Source organism: Pelodiscus sinensis, chromosome 6 (genome assembly GCF_049634645.1).
Source record: "Pelodiscus sinensis isolate JC-2024 chromosome 6, ASM4963464v1, whole genome shotgun sequence".
In the NCBI taxonomy this organism is placed as follows: Eukaryota; Metazoa; Chordata; order Testudines; family Trionychidae; genus Pelodiscus; species Pelodiscus sinensis.
In genome coordinates, this window is record NC_134716.1 from 48,188,568 (window position 1) to 48,208,707 (window position 20,140).

The following is a 20,140-nucleotide window of genomic DNA, read 5'->3' on the forward strand; positions in this document are numbered from 1 at the left end:
TGTTAATCTTACACTTTTTCTGCCCATGGATCAATTTGTGGCCTGTAAAGCATTAACCAAGGTGTGCTGATGTAACATCCGTGATGTATATATAATATACTGTATATTTCCCCTTGATCCAGATCCAGCTGATGGTGTCTGCTGATATAACTTTATTGATTTCAACAGAGCTTTTAATTACATTTGCTGAGTCTCTGGCTCCTTTTATTAAATAGCAACGTTCTATCAATTCTTGGTTTTAATAATCTGTCTCACGAATTCACTGCAGAATAGAAGCTGATGCAGAGCAGATAACTCTCACAGCTGGACCAGCTAGTCTTGAAACTGTCACCAAGTATATATTTTTCTTTAGAAGTATGCTTAACTCCTTTTAGTTTTAATGGGTGTTGTAGAAGGAGAAACTATACACCCAGTTATTGGACCAAGATTAGCTAATTTTGCTCATGATAATATTAAATAGGCCAAAATCCTACATACTCTAAATGATAAAAGTACAAAGGAATTCCTCAATCATTATCTAATTCATTTGGAAGACCAATAGAGAAGGCAGTCGTGCATCAAATGTTTTAGGAAAATTGAACATTAATGCTGCTTAATTCTCTTCAGTATGTAATCAGATAATTACAGAAGTTAAAGGTGTAAGAGATCTATAGGATAATGATTTACAGTACTAAGATAGGCTTGTTCCTGTCAGCATCATTGTTTTGTCCAGTCTAGTTTTATATGTGCCAAATAATAAGGGTTGCCACTTCTTTCTTGCAAGATCAATGCAGCATGCTTCATCTTGTTGGTACAAAGTTGTTTTTTTTAATTATATTCAGCCTATTTCACTCTATTACTCCTAGCTGTATCCTTGTACATTACACTCACTTCCTCTACATCCTTGGTTTTAACACTATTAAAATATTTGCAGATATTTCCATATTGATGTTCATATTATTTGTTTCAAGGCAGCATCAGGTGCTGAACATGTGCTGGATACTATATAAAATCTCATAAAACAATGGTTCCTAAGAATAGGCGGTAACAGTTGGACATTATGGATGCGGAGGAAACACAGACATAGCACTTTTGTAACTGCTTTCAAATTGGTACAGGGCATCCCCGCTATAAGTTGCCCTAATATACATCCATTCAGCACTAAAGTTGTTGACACTTGTAGGAATTGATGCTTTATAAGTCCTCTCAGACCCCACTCTTAAGTCACGCAAAAAAAACCCCAAAAACAAAACAACCCCAATTTGAACAAACGGAAGTCAGCTGTGGGAAAATTTTTCCCCGCTTTAAGTTGTTTCTCTAAGTCCAATTTTTTTTTACTTATAGCAATGACGGCCTGAATTATCTATAACTATAATTAATGTGCTACTAAACTCGAGTATAATTTGTATTTTGTTTTTCTGCTTTTTGGGTGTGTGGATAGGTGGAAAGGCCTAGTTCCCAGATATTATGCTCTTTATTATACAGCAAGGGTATGCAACACTGACCGCCTCGTTGGCAACTTTTTCAGCCACCTGTGGTAGCACCTAATTTGCTTATATTTTTATATGTCTTCTATTTTCTTATATATCTAACTTCCTTGATTATTGACACAGGGCAAGGTGTAACTTTGCTGTCTCTCTTTGAACTCAGACCTTTGGCAACAGGCTTTCCTCCTTTAACTTCTCATCCTCAGATCCACTCTCTCTTGGATCTCTGGGCTGCAGCCTCCCATTTCCCAAGTGTATGTACATTTGCCTCTGTATCTCTGCATGGAGTTCTGGTCTGGTGTATCTTCGTGTTTATTCTTCTCCGGCCTTTTCCTCACCCCTCTCCTAGCCTGTTCTGGCATTGCCTAATAGTCCCTATGCCATATTAGTCTGGATGGAATCTTGGTGGGGTTTCAAGCAATTATCTCAAAAGAAGCATTTTTTTCCTACAGTGGTTTAGGAGGAGGGGTGAGACTTGTGCCATAATCAGCTTCTCTTCGTCACTACTGGATTATTGATACTACCACTGAATTTGAGTCCCAGAACCAAAGACAAGACCATTATACAGGAAACCACTATACAAGGAACAACTCTATAGAAAAGTTGTCTTGGTCTTTGCATGTGTGTTTGTGTACTAGCGCATTTCTGTGTGCCATTGTATCAAAAGTTTAAGCATTGTCACTTGACCTGAATACTTCTAACAATACTTGAAGATGAATTCAGACAAGCCTAAGGAAACTCTTACAGAACACTGTCAAAGTTACTCTATCACCATGCACACTCAAGTTTTAATTTGTGATTCTCTGCTATGGTTATGAATAAATTGATTATAAATATTGAAGAGGTCTGTAAGTATTCTTGCTCTTATTTCTGCTATGAATGAGAAATCTTCAGCTTTTGTTTAATAGAGCTTCTTTATTTAATCATCTAAAAAAATTAAAAACTAACATTTTGTCCCTGAGGCCAGTCTTAATATTCTGTCTTCCGGCAGTCACAGGGCAGCTGTGCAGAGAGTGTGCAGCTGTTTCTTAGTTAAACTATGTGGCTTTTGGGTGTCCACTAGTTGCAGTGAGAAACAGAAAGAACTGTGAGATTGTTACGTTGATGGACAGATAAACATCTAAATGCGGAAAAGCAGTGCCCTTGGGGACATTATAAGAGTAACCAATCAAACTTCAATAGGGTTTTTTTACATAAACTGTTGTATGAAACTCCCTGTTTCAAATATTATCTGCTTTAAATGTATACATTTACTGATATATAAAGCCTAATCAGAATCCTTCCAAGCTAGCCAGGGTACAGTAGGTTAAGGATATTGGATCCACACAGGATCAATTTATTCAGGGAACATATTGGCATGCTGGAGAGAAGTGACTGTAGAGCTGCCAGAGAGGAGAAGAGGAAGAGGCTCATGTGAATGAGATCCTTCTCTCTTGTAGACTCACCTCCTAACCTGTGAGTGGCCTGCCTTCCTCATTCTGTGACCCTGAAATTCTAGGGAGTTTCTACAGATCTGAGTTATCATAGAATGGGGGAACAGAATATTGCATCTTGGCTTCAAGGATAAGACATGATTTCTACCTGGGAAGAGGCTTTCGCCTGCCCCAGTCTCCTATTTTTGTTGAGGAAAACTGGACTTTTATAGTATTAATATTCCTCATTCTTTCCTGGCTGTACTTCCTGGTGGAGCTGTCACTGAGGAGATCTAGAGCCAGACCGTCACCTGATGTAAATTGGCATAACTCTAGGAAAGTCACTGGAGCTATATGAATATTCAGTAGCTGAGTATCTGGCCTATAAACCTGCAACCAATTCATAATTCTCCCCTGCCTCACTGGTGCCCCTTACAGAGGTTGATATACAGGGCTAAACTTGAACTCAAAGCCCCATTCCTCCCTGGATGTCCTGTGAGGAACTCCTTAAAAGGAATTCTGGAAGATATTCCTGTAATTTACACAAGCCCCACCTCTGATACCCCAGGGATGGTTTAGTGTGTGCTCCTATCTATGCTCAGCATCTGTGCTAATTGATGGAAATGGCAGGGGAGCTGCCTCTTGGAGAGGCCAATGCCACAGATGAGCTTAGCTCTACACAGTGTCGGTTCCTTCCAACAATGCTATGACTGGGTCTTTCACCACTACATAAAGCTGTGGGGAAGGCTTCGTGCAACCTACACTGAATACGTACGATTAGACTGTGGCTGGCCCAATGCAGGTGTGCAAGGTGAAAAGAGAGTGCAAGAGGAAAGACAAATTATAGAATATTCAGTGCATCCTTCAACACCATTCTGCCGAGCTCAGCTCCCATATGATATTCATGACTCTGTGTTGAGGATGGGGCTGCTATAGACTCTTTTATAATGTGCATGATAAAATGCTATATAAGTGTGTGGTAATATTATTCCATAATCAGTGCCCTTTAGAAGTACATCATGAACCTCTCTAGTTTGGCACCCTCAAGATCTGACCGGTCCTAAACCAGAGAATTTGCTGAACCACATGAGGTCTATATTGCCTAGCAGAGTTACAAACATTTCCACTGCTTATTGGGCTTTTAGAAGTCATTTAGGGATAAATTAGAGTAAGTAATAGCACAGAACACTAGAGCCAGGACTAGTGGCGATAAACAAACTTTATGGGACTGCGGGAAACTTGGCCACACCCATGATAAGTGAATATCCATCTTACTAAAATCATGCTGGATCATGGATGTTACCAGACCAGAGAGTGCTGGACTAGTAGAATATAGCTGCATAGTCCAAGAACTTGTCTTCTCCAGAAGATATGAAGCCTTTTTGATAGCTCTTGTTGAGTTGTTCTCCTTCCAGTGCAACAAGAATGTTTCCTTTCTCACCTCTTTTGAAAGATGATTCTTGATGGAATGATATAGGTTTAAAAAAGAACTTAAAATATTCCCTCCATCCCTGCAAAAAAGCAAGGTAGCAAAATCTTGTCCTTAAGTTGTAGGACTAGCAGTAGGGATGAGTCCTTGTTCTGAACTTAGTTTCCTTTCAGTTCACACGTCTTTGTCACTCATTTGAATTCCACCAGCTAAGGGAGGGTTTTTTGTTTGGTTAGGTTGGGTTTTTTTTGCTTTATCTTGGGCTTTAACTGCACTGTGAAAGTGACCTGGCAAATCTACCATTCTTTTACTGTTTTACTTTTAAAATGCAAATATTACTAAATTGTATTAAACAAATATACTTCATTTTCTAAAAAGAAACCAATTCAGTGACTAATTTAGAGTGGCAGCTGTACTTTTATTGCACAGCCAGTCATTTCCTTTGCCAACAACAGTTCTCACAGCATAAATAGCATCTTCCGTGAAAGAAGATCTCTCTTTTACAAGATACTAAAATCAGGCAGATGAACTCTGACTAAATCCTTTGGGAAGCTACCCGAGATAAACTTGCATGGAGATGTTTCATAAATTCAGACTTCTGACTCCCATCATATAGCTAGAAGTCTTAGAAACTAAGAATTGTCAGTTACTGAAATAATGCAACACTAATAGATTTGTTTATTAATCCTGTCTGTTGTTGGAGATTTCTGATGGTTACCAAGAAAATACTTTGGGTTTTTTTTTAATTTAATTTTAAAACAAATAGTAACAAATAACAAATGCAAAATAAATAAAACAAACTGCACTTAACTTTTATGAAAGTTAATTCTGCATGAAGGTATGTATCTATGGCAATTCTATGAGGGTATGTCTACACTAGCCCCCTAGGTCGAACCAAGGAGGCTAATGTAGGTATTCGAAGTTGCAAATTAAGCCCGGGATTTAAATATCCTGCGCTTGATTTGCATCTTCCCAGCCGGTCACCATTTTTGAAATTTACAAGTCCGGACTAACTGCCCGCGTCTACACATGGCAGGGACCCGGTATTTCGAATTAAAGCCCTAAATCGAACTACCTGTTGTTCCTCCTGAAAAGAGTTAACAGTTAACTCAAACTAAAGACTTAGTTCGAGTTAAGATTTGACTGCCGCATGTAGCTGCGGGCAGTTAGTTCGGACTAGGGGGATTTAAAAATGGGGCCCGGATGGGAAGATGCAAATAAAGCCCGGGATAGTTAAATCCCAGGCTTGATTTGCAACTTCGAATGCCTACATTAGGTTTCAAACTAGGGGCTAGGGTAGATGTACCCTGAGAGAATAAATTGCAGCAGATATTTGCTGTGTTCTGGATGTGTTTTAGTAGCCAGGTGGCACTCATACATGCTTACTGTCTCCCAGCAGTGACACTGTAAAAATTTGGGATTACATGTTTTGTTTAGTTTTCGCTGAACCTACACTAGAGAATTGGTTTAAGTAGGTTCACACTTGAAGTTCACTTGGAGTTTTCAGGTCCATATGAAAACTCAGGAATTCCAAATGAACCTCAAGCAACTTCTAGTGAAACTTGTCAGTTTAGTAAGACAGTATATTTGGGGGCTCATTGGCCCCAGAGTTAAGTAAAGAGTGTTTCACTAATAGCAGCAGAACAAAAGGACCATTTTGAGTGTTCCTGCTGAGGGAAATGGGCACAATGTCTGCTCTATTCTTAGAGATATTTCTTATGCCAATAGGTAGCATGAGGTGGATAGCGTTTGTTGGATGAAAGAGTCCAGGGAGATTGAGAGTGTGTCCTGGGTCTGTTGAAATGTTAAATGATATTCCACAAACCTTAGTGAATGTTAAAGTCATGTGAAATCCAAACCATGTATGTTTCAGTGGTTTGATTTTTCAAAGAGTTGTATCTATTCCTAGTAACAGTAAACATGTTCATTCATTTGTTGAAACTGTTATTAAAGCTACAAAGTAGGCTGAGGGAAATCAGAGAGACTGATACTAGTAAATTTCAGTACAATGCCCCATTCTAAAAATGGAGCAGATGAGCAGAATCATGGAATAAGGAACTCAAATGCCTACATCTGTATGCCAACTGTAATGCTGTTGAGTCCACTTACTGAATTTCACCGCTGTTGCAACACTGAATTTGAAAAGCTGATTTTTTTTTCTTCAGGATCAAGAGGTTTGGTTTGAAGTTACTGTAACTTGAACAGAATAAGGTAGAATCAGATATAGGTCTTTAAACAGAGTTAGACCATAATAGCTCCTATGGATTTCATGTACTTCACTAAGACTTCTTCCCTCTTCAGTCTTTTATACAAATGTTACAGTGGAAGAACACTCTAAAAAGAAACCAAAGGAAAGTGGATGTCTCTCTCACATACTCAGACTCTCACCACAACAAACCAATGGCCAGATCCTTGATTAGTTTACATTTTTACATGTGACTTCAATGGAACTATGTTAATTTACACCAGCTGAGTTTCTGGCCCCATTGGCTAGATCCCTCAAATGCAACTTAAGCTTAATATTGCAATATCTAACAGTTGTTCCCCTCCTGTCTATTGGAATCTTTGGCCCTGAAGTTAGGAACCTAATAATGTAATTCACAAAAGTCAGTACATTGCACAGAGAGCTAGCAGGAAATGCTGAGGAGAGGGATGTGATCTGAGGCCTGTCTCTCCAAAAGGGTTAGGCACTTACCTTCACTTGTAATTCACTTTCAGATCTCCACTTGGGTCTGAACACTCTGCTAGAGTTAGAAGCATAAGCCAGGTCAACCCTTTCTTGCAAAAATGGAGAAAGTAGTGAGCTCCATCTTTTACCCTATAACCCACTGTTAATAGAAGTCATATGGAAAATGGTGATAGAAATGTAGCGGTGTTAGTCTGGTGTAGCTGAAACAAAAAACAGGACTATGTAGCACTTTAAAGACTAACAAGATGGTTTATTAGGTGATGAGCTTTCGTGGGCCAGACCCACTTCCTCAGATCAAATAGTGGAAGAAAATTGTCACAACCATATATACCAAAGGATACAATTAAAAAAATGAACACATATGAAAAGGACAAATCAAATTTCAGAACAGAAACGGGATTGGGGGGTTGGGGAAGGTAAATGTCTGTGAGCCAATGATATTAGAGGTGATAATCGGGGAAGCTAATTATCACCTCTAATATCATTGGCTCACAGACATTTCCCCCCGCCCCCATCCCCTTTCTGTTCTGAAATTTGATTTGTCCTTTTCATATGTGTTCATTTGTTTAATTGTATCCTTTGGTATATATGGTTGTGACAATTTTCTTCCACTATTTGATCTGAGGAAGTGGGTCTGGCCCACTAAAGCTCATCACTTAATAAACCATCTTGTTAGTCTTTAAAGTGCTACATAGTCCTATATGGAAAATGGGAGAGGCATATTCAAACTGCAACTCTACCTCATTCAGGGCAATGTTTTGAATCTGGGTTTTGACCTCCCACATCACTATACTATCAGGCATTCTCGAGTAGGTCTCTCTGTCTCTCCTATTGAAGCTGTTCCAGTTTGTATAAAATACTTAAATAATCCTTGGAACAGGGACTGGAACCTGACTTCCACCTCCTATGGGAGTGCCTAACCATTCAGCTACAGAGGGTCATCCTCTATAGAGGGTCATGACTTCTTTGTTTCGGTCTTCAACGAGAAGTCTGGAGGTGTGCCTAACGTAGTGAATACAAGCAGAGAGAGGGTAAATTTAGAAGATAGGATACACAAAGAACAAGTTAAAAATCACTTAGGAAAGTTAGATGTCAGCAAGTCACCAGGTCCTGATGAAATGCATCCCAGGATACTCAAGGAGCTGATAGAGGAGGTATCTGAGCCTTTAGCTATGATCTTTGAAAAATCATGGCAGACAGGGGAGATTCCAGAAGACTGGAAAAGGGCAAATATTGTGCCCATCTATAAAAAGGGGAATAATAACAACCCAGGAAACTACAGACCGGTCAGTTTAACGTCTGTCCCAGGGAAGATAATGGAGCAGGTAATTAAGGAAATCCTATGCAAACACTTGGAAGGTAATAAAGTGATAGGGAATAGCCAGCATGGGTTTGTGAAGAACAAGTCATGCCAAACTAATCTGATAGCTTTCTTTGATAGGATAACGAGCCTTGTGGATAAGGGAGAAGCGGTGGATGTCATATACCTAGACTTTAGTAAGGCATTTGATGCAGTCTCGCATGATATTCTTATTGATAAACTAGGCAAATATAACTTAGATAGGGCCACGATAAGGTGGGTGCATAATTGGCTGGATAACCATAGTCAGAGAGTTGTTGTTAATGGTGCTAAATCCTGCTGGAAAGGGATAACAAGTGGAGTTCCTCAATGTCTGTTTTGGGACCCGTACTGTTCAATATCTTCATCAATGATGTAGATATTGGGATAGAGAGTACGCTTATTAAGTTTGCAGATGATACCAAAGTGGGTGGGGTTGCGACTTCTTTGGAGGATAGGGACATAATTCAAAATGACCTTAGCAAGTTAGAGAAATGGTCAGAGCTAAACAGGATGAGGTTTAATAAAGACAAATTCAAAGTGCTCCACTTAGGAAGGAACAATCAGTTCCATACATACAAGATGGGAAGCGACTGTCTAGGAAGGAGCATGGCGGAAAGGGATCTAGGGGTCATAGTGGACCACAAGTTGAATATGAGTCAACAGTGTGATGCTGTTGCAAAAAAAGCAAATATGATTCTAGGTTGTATCAACAGGTGTGTTGTAAGCAAAACTCGTGAAGTCATTCTGCCGCTCTACTCTGCGCTAGTTAGGCCTCAGCTGGAGTACTGTGTCCAGTTCTGGGCGCCACATTTCAAGAAAGATGTGGAGAAATTGGAAAGGGTGCAGAGAAGAGCGACAAGAATGATTAAAGGTTTAGAGAACATGACCTATGAAGCCAGGCTTCATGAACTGGGCTTGTTTAGTTTGGAAAAAAGAAGATTAAGGAGGAACATGATAGCGGTTTTCAAATATCTAAAAGGGTGTCACAAGGAGGAAGGAGAAAATTTGTTCCTCTTGGTTTCTGAGGACAGGACAAGGAGTAATGGGCTTAAAGTGCAGCAGGGGAGGTTTAGATTGGACATTAGGAAAAAATTCCTAACTGTCAGGGTGGTCAAATATTGGAATAAATTGCCAAGGGAGGTGGTGGAATCTCCCTCTCTGGAGATATTTAAGAACAGGTTTGATAGACATCTGTCAGGGATGGTGTAGACAGAGCTTGCTCCTGCCTTGAGGGTGGGGGACTGGACTCGATGACCTCTTGAGGTCCCTTCCAGTCCTATTATTCTATGATTCTATGATCCTCACTCTTTGTCTGGCTCAGTGACTATTCACATATGTCTTATAACTTGAAGATCCCACTGGGGCTCAGGAACTGAGCAGCTTGGCAGCATCAGGACTTAAGAGGCTTTGCACATGCCTACTGTCAGAAAGTCAATGTATTTTATAGACGGAAATTGCCTATTGTGTTTAGGTGCCTATAAGGTCCAATGAGGGTTAAGGATCTACATTTTGGACTTCATCTGAAGTGGCAGCTGGATGCCTAAATCCCTTTGTTGTTTAGCCTCTTGTGTTTAGTTAGCAATGAAGTTCTGATCTAAACACAAAAACTCCATCTTCATTCCCGCAAAGCTCCGCAAATAGGAAATAATCTTCATATGGTAATTTATGTCATCAGTTCATATGCTAGATTAGCATTCTAAGTCAATTGGAAACATACATTAAGGTTGCTTGGCATTATGTCAGCTTCTTGTAGGGCATTGAGCTGAAGAAACCCCAAGCTTCTGAACACCAGGAAATGCACAGTTGAGATTACCCATGAAAACCAAACTATGCCTTCTTTCAGCAATACCCTCTACCCCCAATTAATACACACATCTTAATGCTGTTAACTGCACAGCAGCAGAAAGAAAGAAAACTCTTCACCTTTTACAACTGATTTGCTCTGAGGGCTTATATACACTTAAAACGCTACACTCACACAGCTGCACTACTGAGAAGGTTCAGTGTACAGGCACCTATTGACAGGAAGGATTCTCCCATTAGTGTAGGTAATCTACCTCCCTGGGAGACAGTAAGTAGCTCAATAGAAGAATTCTTCTGTTGACCTAGTGTTGTGTACCCAGGGACTTGAGATATGATTCTCCTCATTTTTACACTCCAGCCGACATAGTTAGATCAACCTAATTTTCTAGTGTAGACCAGATTGTTGTGTAAAGCCTCTGCCCTAGCTATTATCCTGTAAATTGGAGCTATTTAATCTACACAAATTTTCTGGAAATGCATTAAACTGTCAGGACCTGACACATGATTTAGAGCAGTGTTTCTGAAACTGTTCAGCGAAACCACTTTGAGAAATCCATTAACTGGTGGCCCGGGTTTGTTTATTTACTGGCACCATGGCCACAGAGCCTCACGGCTCCCATTGGCTTCATTTTGCTCTTTGCAGCCAAGCAGAGCAGCAGGAAGCGGTTGCTTGGCCCACGCCGCTTCCCGCGGCTCCCCTTGGCTGCAAAGAGCAAACAAACCGGGATGGCCAGTTAATGTGTTTCTCAAAGTGGTTTCGCAGAACACTTTCAGAAACACTGATTTAGAGAATGACAAAACCTGCTGCTGATTGCACTGCCATGAACACTGTTTGGGGAGGGAGTCAGTTTACTAGGTCATTGTATTACTGATGATTTTGTAGAAGATAAAGATGGGAATTGTTCTCAGTCAGCTGCTGTGCTTTGGAAGGTATCTTTGTAACTGTTAAGCTTTGAAGCTTTGTAATTGTTTCTTTGTAACTTTCAGCTGCCTTGTTTTTTAAGTTTACAACTTATTGTAAACTCCCTGATTGTTGAACTTTGTGACTTCGTAATCTTTGTAACTTTCAGCCACTTTACTTTTTAAATTCTGTAACTTACTCTAAAATGCATTCCACCCTGTGATACAACAGTGTGTGTGAATGGAGACTGGAGTGTGTTTGGGGTGAGAAAAACAGCAAGGCTAAACTTGGAGTCAGGTGATAACTAATTAAAGCAATTGCAGAGACACCGCTGCTGTAAGCAAACAAAGAACCTCGATCGAGGGAGGACTGGGCATGCTCCTCGATGATGAATGTGGAGGAGGGACTCTGTGTGCATGACAGCAGCCGCCCAGTTCCAGTAAAAAGGAGAGAGTACATGGCAGAAGCCCTCTTTATGATCAGCTCAAAATCCAAGGCTGCAGGCAGACACTCTTGGCATACACATTTATGCAGGCAAAGGGCTGCAGGGAGAGAGAGAAAGCAAGCCAAGGCATAGTGAATGCCTGAGGACATAAATTAAAGAATGAGTGTGTGTGATAGCTCATTCCCCTTGAGTTTAACCCTATAGTGATATTCAATAACATCTTAATCCCCCTTAGTTTAACCCAATAGTGGATTGTTAATTTCTCACTTAATAAATCCATATGCGTGTAACTTGGGATGGTCTCCAGTGAAATTTGGGATAACGAAGACCTGACCAACATGAGTCCATCTAACACTATTTAAAGAACCAAACATTTTTGAAAAAGGTTTGCAGCTACCATCCCTCTACTTCCTTTGAGGAATGGCTCAATATACCCATAATTTCACTATCCTTTGGCAATCTGACTCGGGATGTGCCAGATACTGCTATGCACACTTACACCAGCTAGTTCTCCAGAAAGAATACACAAGTGTACAATTTAAGAACCACTCCACATCCTTTTACAGTTCCCTTATTCTTACAGGATGCCATCTCAACTTACACTTTCGTTTAATCATCATTAAAGCATTTAGAAATCTCTCATATATATTCCACCTCCCTGCTGACAGTTTCCTTTGCAATAAAAACCCAGTGTCCTGCTACTAATGTAACTTACAACATACTGCATAGAAATGATGCATACTGCATTCTAACACACACCAACTTTTTCTCTTTTTTTACACACAAGAAGCTAGAAAACACAGATCTCCCTATGTCACAGTCACAATTCTGGCAACATTTCAAAGTAAGCCAGAGATCTCGCAAACAGACCTCTTCAGATCAGAGCTAATAACTCCTTCAACTGTTTAATACAGTTGACCACACTTGCTTTATCTGAAGTGCAGGCAGATAATAAATGCTTACACTGCTGTCATCTCATAGCTTGATACTGACAACACCCTTTGTAATAAAACCTCTGTGGCCTGGTAGTTCTGCAATGAAGTGCTGCATATTGGATTCTGAATGTACACATATCGCTCTTCCCTTTGTTCACACACACTGAGGGGGACATATCCTATACCACCTCATTTCATAACCACAGCTTTATGACACTCTGCAAAGAAATCCTCCATTGTCCTCATAGCAAAATCATGCCCTTTACAAGCAGACTCCACTACTACCTCTTTTATTTAGTGTTGGTACAATTAACACACTGACTGCACTTGCAGTAGAGTGTATATCCAAATAATTCACTTTGGCTACTGCCATTTCCAGGTGAACAGAAAGAAGGTGCCACAGGCAACGTTTTAACGTTCTTTTTGTTATTTAATGGCCTTACATGGGCTCCTGAATAGATGGGCTATAAAAGGAAGTGCAGAGTTAGCACATTTCAGCAACTGTGTGCAAAGGGGGAAGTGGTGGGGCATTGCTGAAAGGGGGTACAGCTAAAGTTGCAGTGGGACCCTTAACTGTTCATCGCCTCATGTACCAGAGTTTGAGTTTGCTCAACTCTGTGTTCTGCAAGGGGCTGCCAACTCACCCATGTGTGTTAATGTAGGGCTTTTCCTCATTGAATTTCCTAGTTTTTTAACAGGACAAGTTATGTTAGGAGTTAGCTGTCATTTGGGTGGTTGTATACAGTATGTCCTTCAAGGAGCATACTAAGCCAGCCAACCTCCCCCTTTTTAAGATACAGCAGCCATTCTCTTAATATGGTCTACAGAATATTAATAGGAAATCAGACTTGGCCGAGGTCTGTACATGCCAATGGGGACCATCAGTTAGCCTCATTAAAACTGAACCTCTAGGGAGAAATAACAAGCAAGCAGTCCGATCAGTGACCCTTCCTCTGAATGGAGTGAACTTCAGGAGACTCCACTATCCCTAAAAGAATACTCCCAATGGGCCCAAATTGAAGCATTAACACTTGTCACATAGAGCCTTGCAAGCCGACCTTCACCCAACTGGACTTGAATACAAGTATAGGGTTAAAAAGCAAGTCAGGGCAGAAAACAATCTGACTTTCTCTGAATCCGGTCAGGTGGATTCTGATCACCTCCTCCCACCTATAAGGTTGGTGCAGTGGTGGCTGCATGCCCTGCTGCTGCTGGCTGCTGTTACCTTGCTCCACTGTGTGGGCTGCAAAGTGAGTCTTTTGCTTCTCATCACAGACAGCACAGCGAGACAGCGGTGGCCAGGAGAGGGAAGTCCCAACCCAGCCATGCCCCCAAGGATGAGGCAGCAGCCATACTGATAGGGTTTGCAGGAAGTGTTGAGTCTAGGATAGGTCTGAGAAAAGCTTAACGTTCTAGGGGTGGGTTGAAGGTCAAGTCTGGGTCAGGTTTAAAAATCAGACCCAAACAGCCCTCTAGCCTACAGTAACCATCAGTAATAACTCTAGTCCAACAATGTATTTTGGTTCATATCTATTTAAGTTATAGCACTAATTTAATAATTGCCTCATGTGCCGCATCACAGTTAACTGAAGCAGCAGATTATGTATCATATTAGTACATCAGAGCTACAATTTATCAGCCAATAAAAAAAATGTTTTCAATGAGGCACTGAGTATCAGACTTTTCAGTCTGTAATAATTTGTCAGCCTTTAGATAAAAGTGAATTTGTACAAAATCAATGGCAGTTACAACACATACTTCATAATTGTGTCTAGATGCTATGTTGAGGAAGGGTTTAGGAACATGGTCTGGTATGTTTTCCTGTGTAATACAGAGGACAGCGTTCTGAAATGTAAGAGTGCAGATTATGTCCTGTGGTATCTTTTCCTTCTCAATTGTTTTACCATTTTACAAATGTATATATTAATCTTATAATGATGTGTGTTCCACATATGTTTTATCTTTTAAGAATTATATACTTAAACAGCTAATAGAATTATATGTAATTTAATTGCCCGCAATGGTAAGTGAAATTCTTTGCAGTTTGTTTCACTTACCATTTTGCTTCATTTGATTATATTGACATGTTGACACCATGATTTGATTATGACACCATGTTTCACAAAGGATTTTTTTGAAAATATTGAACTTTTGTTTGAATTATAAAGCTGATAAAGTTGAGCCTCCGTTTCCTTCTCATGAACAGCCAGGATACCAGCCCTTATAGTCAGTTACTTTCTGCCTTCTTCACAAAAGAAAAAACAAGGAAAGGAAGCATCTATTCCCTTCTTAATTCATTTTTTTATATCCACTTGTATATAGTGATATTATCTGTTCATTGCAAAATACTAAGCATCATTTTCTGTGCTTCTTGTTTCTTTGAATCAAATAGAAAATGCTATAGACCCAATAGAAATGGTATGTGTATAATTATATAATATAAATTTATAGGAGACTAATTAAACTGGAAGTTTATTTTGTTGAAAGACCCAGGACTGAACATGAGTCGTCCCAGGACCCAGTAAATCCTCTGGCCTGATCTACACACACACATACACTTGTGCTGAACTTCATGCAGGTGAATCATTCCATGGATTTCAGTAGGACTATTCCTGGTCATTTTTGCATGACTGAGGCATAAGAGTAGCTTCCACTCACTCTATCAGGAATGGCTCTTCTGCCCCGATCTAGAAAAGCACATACACAGATACTTCTTTTAATCATGGGATTAATCTCATTTACTTTGGTATTCCTCACAAGATTTATCCGGTGTTGCGTGGGTCCTTTTGGGGACTCAAGGTGGAAGATGCAGTAGGCAGGACATGGAGTGGAGAGTGCAGGACTCAGGGCAGAGGGAGGGCAACTCAGGGTAGGAGATGTGCAGAATTCAGGGCAGGGAGGGTTCAGGCCAGGGGGCTGGGAGATCAGCAGGAGTGGCTTACCCAGACTACCCATGGTGGTGAGGGTGGCACTGCTCCAGTGGCAGCTCCTCCCAGGGGGAAGGGGGAAGACAGGGTTGCATTGCTTTCATGGCTCCTCCTGGAGAGAGGTGGGGGTTCAGTGGCTGCACTGCTCAGCCCCCCCCCTTCACTGGCATCTCCTAGTAGGGGGGCTACCCAGGCCCCCTGGCCAGTCAACCTACCTAGCCCTCCACCTCCAGCAGGTCATTCTGCCCTCCCCCTGGCAGCTTTTCATAGGAAGTAACAGGGCCAGAGCTGGGCTGCCCATCTCCAGGCCCCTGTTGTGCAGTCTGCCCGCACCCCCTGGTAGTTCCTCGCAGGAGGGGGCAGGGGCAGGTCTGGTCTGCCCAGCCTCCCCCTAGCCTTTCCTTAGGGGTGGAGAGCTTGGAGCTAGGCTGCAGTTTCCAGCCATCCTCCCCCCAGTATTACCTCAGGGGAGCAGGGATCAGGCTATGGTACCTGTCCCCCCGGCATCTCCTTGTCGTGAGGAGAGCCAGAGCTGGGCCATGGTTCCCGGTCCCCGTGGCATCTCCTTATGGGAATGGTCCCCCCGGTGGCCGATGATGCTCTCCCTCTTCCCTGGCCAGTGCTGCGCCCAAGTGCCAGAGCAGAGAGGCCACTTACCTGTGGCCAGCAACAAGGACAGCCCTAGCCCTACCTGGCCACTCTGTTCCTGGTGTGGCCACTCTGCAGCGTAGATGCCCACTGCACTTGTTGTTCTGAGGGGTGACTCTGCAGTATGACAGATAGTCTCTCTTATCAGACTCCTCCCTTTCCATGTTATGAGAAACAATCGGATTCCAGGCACGTCCCATTTTCCAGGCACAACTAAACCCTTACCTTGCTTTAAGTTAGGATAAGAGCAATCTGCATACCAAATTTGGTGGTCCTAGCTCTTACTATTTAGGAGCTGTTCTTGAATCAAACCGAGAGAGAGACACACACATTTCTAAAATATATAGTAAAATTTGCTTAAGGTTGAGTATGTGCATGCAGTGACTGAAGAGTTTAGCCATAGTTTAAGTATATAGTGGCATTTCATTTAATTTGTATTGGAATGAGAGGAAAAATGTGACTACTTGTACCTGAAACTAAAACGTTGATGATAAAAGTGATATAATGACCAGTTTAAATGCTTAATTGGAAAACTTCATTACATATAAATAAGGTAAATTATGGTCTATAGAACATAAATGGTTGAATATATTAATGTTAGCATTTTAAAATGTATCTTATGGTATATGAGCATCTAATTTACATTTTGGAACGTAAGTGTAAATCAGGGCTACTCAACACGCGGCCCGTGGGCCACATTAGGCCCGCAGCCCATTTGTTTGCAGTCCACAGTGTGATTTGGGTTTATGCAGAGATCAACACATGGCCCACGGGTGGGTGCCAAAATGAAAAAGTAGTCAATATAATGGTCTTCTGTTGATATGTGTTTTAGTAGTAAAATTCCTGGACTGTCCTTGCTCATTAAATGTGCTGTCATATGGGTGGAAGTCAGGTAAATATTGCATTATATTAATATCAACAGAACTGACTTAAATAGGACCTGCATGTTGTGTACAGGTAGTCCCCGACTTACGTGGATCCGACTTACGTCGGATCCGCAGTTACAAACGGGGCTCGCCCCGGAGGACACGGACTGCGGGACCTCGCGGTCCTGCCGCCCGTGTACTCCGGGGCTTTCTCCGCGTCTCCCTGGTCTGCAGACCAGGAAGACTCGGAGAAAAGCCGCGGAGCCCCCCTGCAGCTTTGCAAACCTCGGGGAAGCCGGCAGCAGGACAACCCAGACGCCCGCGGCTGTCCCGCTGCTGGTGTCCTCAGAGGCTTTGCTCCCCGTCTCCCTGGTCTGCTGGTCTCCAGCAGACCGGGGAGATGGGGAGCAAAGCCACAGAGGACCCAGGCGGCGGGACCGTGGTGCGTCTCGGTCCACCGCCCGCGTCTTCCTGGTCTGCTGGGGTGGGGGGTCGCAGCTAGTACGCCCCCCCCTCAGCAGACTAGGCTTTTCTCTGGACGCCTGTGGCAGAGCATCTGGGGTGCTGCCGGTTGGTCCCGCAGCGCCGCTCTGGGCGCTATTGGACCAACCCGGCAGCACCCCAGCTGCTCTGCCCCAGGCGTCCTGATTCAGCCACTGCTGGTCAGTTTCAGCAGCAGCTGAATCAGGACACCTGGGGCAGAGCAGCTGGGGTGCTGCTGGGTTGGTCCAGTAGCGCCGAGAAGCGGCGCTACTGGAGCAACCCAGCAGCACCCCAGCTGCTCTGCCCCAGGCGTCCCCAAGTCAGCTGCTGCTGAAACTGACCAGCGCTGACTACAGGTCTGCCCCGGGCTTCCTGGAATCAGCTGCTGATCAGTTTCAGCAGCAGCTGACTTGAGGAAGCTTGGGGTTCTTAAGTTGATTCTGTATGTAAGTCGGAACTGGCGGTCAGTTTCAGCAGCAGCTGAATCTGGACGCCAGTTCCGACTTACATACAGATTCAACTTAAGAACAAACCTACAGTCCCTATCTTGTACGTAACCCGGGGACTGCCTGTAGTCTTGCCTTAATCTTTGTATCCATGCCAGTCAGTGTAAAAGAAGCTATTTGCATATATATGCAACCACACCTCAGTTGTGGCCATCAGCATTTACTGTGAGTATCACTGTGGCCTCCAGGGCTTCCAAAGTTGAGTAGGAGTAATTCCTCACTTCTGTTCTAGGACTAATGGTCCCAGTTCAGCAAAATATACACCCAGATGCTTAAGTCCTTCCCTCTTCATCAAAGTACTTCAGCACATGCTCTGGTCTTTTTAACGGGATGGAAGCACATGCCTGATGTTAATTAACTACTTCAGTGCTTTCTGAAAATGGATGGGCTGCTGAAGAAAGGCCTTGATAAATGAGCTGCTGTATTCTGGAACTGTTGTAGACCCTTGTATCAATTTCAGGTGAAGCCCAATTAGGAACACACGACAACAGCCTATCCTGGGCCAACTGGAGAGATGCACACCTGACCAGTAAGTTATTTATCAGAAAGAAGCATCTGGATCCTCTGGGGGTTAAGTAATATACAGCAATAAGTATTCTTCACCATTACTGGCCTCCATTCTGAGACAGGTAGTCAAGGGTGACCTGCAAATTCAGTCAGTCTCACAGTAACAGCGATACTTCCTGAATAATAAACAAACATGCAAAAGCCACCATCTAGGGTCTCAAAATACTCTCTTCTACCCACAAGCAACACCTCTCCCTGTTTGTGCTGAATCTTAGCTAGCGGTTTCTCATTGAGATGATAAAATATCTAGCTAGATTATCCAAAATGTATTTATTAAAAAGGAAGCTAATGGAGCTGTGTGTCATCAGCACTGAAGGGAGAACTGACAGCAGTAAATTTATATTTTTGGTGAAAATCAAGTGACAGTTGCTAAGTGTCTGAAGAAAGTTCCAGGACCTTTTTCTTCTTATTCCTTTAATAGAAAATGACTTTTACAAATTGAACAGCATGCTCTTTGATTGCAGATTAAATTTATATACATATATAGAGAGAGAGAGCGAGAGAGAGAGATAAAACATATTTGCTAGGCAAAATATTGAGAATATTTTTCCATTTACAAAAAGTTCCCTTTTGATGTTGATACCAGAAATCTATTCAGGCGGCTAAAATAAAAAGACAATATTTATATCCATTGTTTTTATAGGAAAAATTGAGTTTTAATCATTCTAGAATCTTGGTCTTTATGAACTTCACCCTACATTTTCATGTCTAGATATGCTGAAGGCAGTGTCTTTTTGTAACCAGCTTAGTATATTTGCAGTGACTGTCACTGAGGCATAGGCTTTTAAATCACGCAGGCATTTTTTAATATTTTGGCCCTGTGACCGCTAAACACATGAAGTGACTGACTTCGGAATCCTTTATTACTTTTAAGAATAAAATGAGAGTTTTCTGAAATGTTGTTTTCATTAAGTTTGTGAATTAACAGCAAAGTAGAAACTTGACACTGTAATGTCAGGTAGAGTTATTAAACTGAATAAAAATCTGAGAGCTCTAAAAGAGAGTCTGGTTGTTTGTGAAGGGGAAATGACATGTCTGGATCTGAAATAATGCTCTCCAGTTACAATTTGATTCAAAGCTCACTGCAGTCAAAGGAATCCTTGATATCTATAACCATTGGATCATGCCTTTAATTAACTAGGAAGCTCAACATTATCCATTCCCATGCTAGCATGTGGGGTTTTTTTCATTTTTTTCAAACATGTTGCTACTAGAAATGGTGCTGCAATGCGTACATGAAAGATAAGGCAAAGACACTGAAAAAAAGATTTATGTACATTTCAGCTTGGAAATTAATCCTTATAAAATATACTAAAGTATTTTACTGTAATTGCCCCAAACGTACAGTTGACAATAATGGCAGTGCCTTGTTTTGAGCAATAGCTGCAGAACAACATACAGTCCTAAACAAGGGAATTACATGATCTTATTTTGGTTTGTCTTCTGATTTATGACTGCTTGGATTTAGCAGTGCCATCATGTGGCAATAAGGAAATGCCAGGTAAAAGTCTGCTACATCACCACTCTGTCCCTTCCTTAGCCCCTGAGCAGCAGCTACATTCCCATACATTCCCAGACTGCCAATTCAAAACACTTCACCACAGAATCCACTATCTATTAGAAGCTTGAAAAAGATCCTTGATCCAGAAAAAATGAATAATTGTTCCTCTTTTTTTGGAAGTAGATCTGGAATATAAATTGTACTCACACACGCTAGATTG

General features: G+C 41.7%; 1 protein-coding gene across 3 annotated transcripts in view; it reads left to right on the forward strand.

The window, feature by feature from the left end:
• Window positions 1-20,140, forward strand: part of SYK (spleen associated tyrosine kinase) — an 87,886-nt gene that overhangs the window by 14,035 nt on the left and 53,711 nt on the right. Inside the window, exon 2 of one of the 3 annotated variants that reach the window (XM_075931891.1) lies at window positions 18,313-18,381. The exons of the other annotated variants lie outside the window; for them this stretch is intronic. The gene's annotated coding sequence lies outside the window, so the exon portion shown is untranslated. The remainder of the gene's footprint in view (window positions 1-18,312; window positions 18,382-20,140) is intronic. 3 annotated transcript variants of the gene reach the window in all.